We start from the raw sequence: 1764 nt of genomic DNA, 5'->3' as shown, positions 1-1764 counted from the left end.
ATCTAATTATATTAGATAATTTGAAGATTTTTATGTAACAAATCCTTCAATTAAAAACTTGTTAAGAACAAGTATGTGAAAAGTTGGTACAAAGAAATGGATCTCAAATTGAAAATACAAAGGCTAATGCTTAACTGTGTTTAAGCAGCTTAAACATTAAGGCTTAGCTGTGTTTCAAAATATATAAAAAATGTCTCACCTGTATTTACTTTTTTATTATTTATTTATTTAATTTGCTGTAACCATTTTCAAGGGCCTTAATTATCTCAGTATCTTTCAGGCTCGTAACATGTATGTACTGTTGCCAGCTTTTCCTAAATTCTGCAGAAACACATCCAGGTAAGCTAAGTCAATGGCTCGCTTATTTTTAAATTTTTCACTCAAATTTGGATCTTTAGTTTTATAAGTCATGATAATGTATATTTATAAAAATATATACTGAAATTAAATCTGCATTTTAATATTTAATAATAATCACTTGATAAACAATTCCAATTATTTCTCATTTTCCACACCATAAGTTATTTTATTAAAAAAATTGGCTATTGAAATTATATTTGTAATTTCAATGCAATAAAATAGCTCAGAAAGTTTTCTATAACATGCTACACTATAGAGTTTAATTTTCTTTTTTTAAGTTTTAATAAGTTCCTTAAAGACACTTTATTGGAATTGCTTCTCATAATTGTTATAAGAAAAATTATATGGGCAAATATCAAATTAGGATATTAGAGGTGTTTTTGAAAAGAATACATAGTCTCCTGTTGGGAGCTCTGGTAGCATAGTGGCTAAGGCACTTGACTGCTAACCAGAAGGTTGGTGGTTCAAACCCACCGGCCACACTCCTCGAAGGAAGATGGGGCAATCTACTTCTGTAGTGATACTGCCTTGGAAACCCAAGGAGGGGTCACTATGAGTCGGATCCGACTCGACGGCACATAACAACAACAACATAGTCTCTTGTACCATCTGATAATTTGTTTGTACACTATGTATTTTAGTTTTAAATTTGAACACATTTTAGCAAATTTATTATGACTCTGTCTTTTGTATCATAATAATATACAAGAAAAACACAGATATTTATCTAAATACTTAAGAAATAATTTTCAAGTCATTTAAATTTTTTTATTTAATAGAATGTACCCTTTTAGATTCTTTGTATCAGAACTTGAAGGTTCTGAACTTTTCAAGAAGGCTGCAGGGACATTATGTTTGATTTTATTTGCAGGGAATATGAATCAAATTAATTTTAAACACTAAAGTTTATAAGGAAGAGAGCTTTTTGTTGTTCTTGCTTTGAAAATCACACTTTTATGTGTATATTTTGATGAATTTTGGTAAAAAAAAAAACATAGTTTTTGGTAGTCACAATGAAGGCATAGAACATTTATATCACTAAAAATAGTTCTTTCATGTCTCTCCTGCCTCTTTCAAGCCCTAGGAACCACTAATCTGATTTCTGTCTTTATATTTTTGTTTTTCTATAATATCATGTAAATGGAATCATGTTGTAATTTTGATTGGTATCTTTAGCCTAACACAGTTCTGTTTTTTTTTTTTTTTTTTTTTAAGATCCATTCACAATGGTGAGGAAAAACTAAACCAAACTCTTTGCCATTGAGTCGATTTGACTCATAGTCCTTGGGTTTCTAAGGTGGTATCACTACAGAAGTAGATTGAACAATCTTCCTTCGGAGGAGTAGCTGGTGGGTTTGAACCACCAGCCTTCTGGTTAGCAGTCAACTGTCTTAGGCACTAGGC

The 1764-nt window shown here is 30.5% G+C and overlaps 1 non-coding gene across 1 annotated transcript; it reads right to left on the bottom strand.

Moving 5' to 3' along the window:
• Positions 1-234: 234 nt before the first annotated feature.
• On the bottom strand, positions 235-363 carry LOC122151536. The gene has a single exon (XR_006164199.1). It is a non-coding gene; the product is annotated as a small nucleolar RNA SNORA33 (small nucleolar RNA).
• Between the last annotated feature and the right edge of the window lie 1401 nt (positions 364-1764).

Source organism: Orycteropus afer, unplaced genomic scaffold (genome assembly GCF_000298275.1).
Source record: "Orycteropus afer afer isolate SDZICR_OR568_19922 unplaced genomic scaffold, OryAfe1.0 scaffold00535, whole genome shotgun sequence".
In the NCBI taxonomy this organism is placed as follows: domain Eukaryota; kingdom Metazoa; phylum Chordata; class Mammalia; order Tubulidentata; family Orycteropodidae; genus Orycteropus; species Orycteropus afer.
This window is presented reverse-complemented; position numbering and strand designations above follow the sequence as displayed.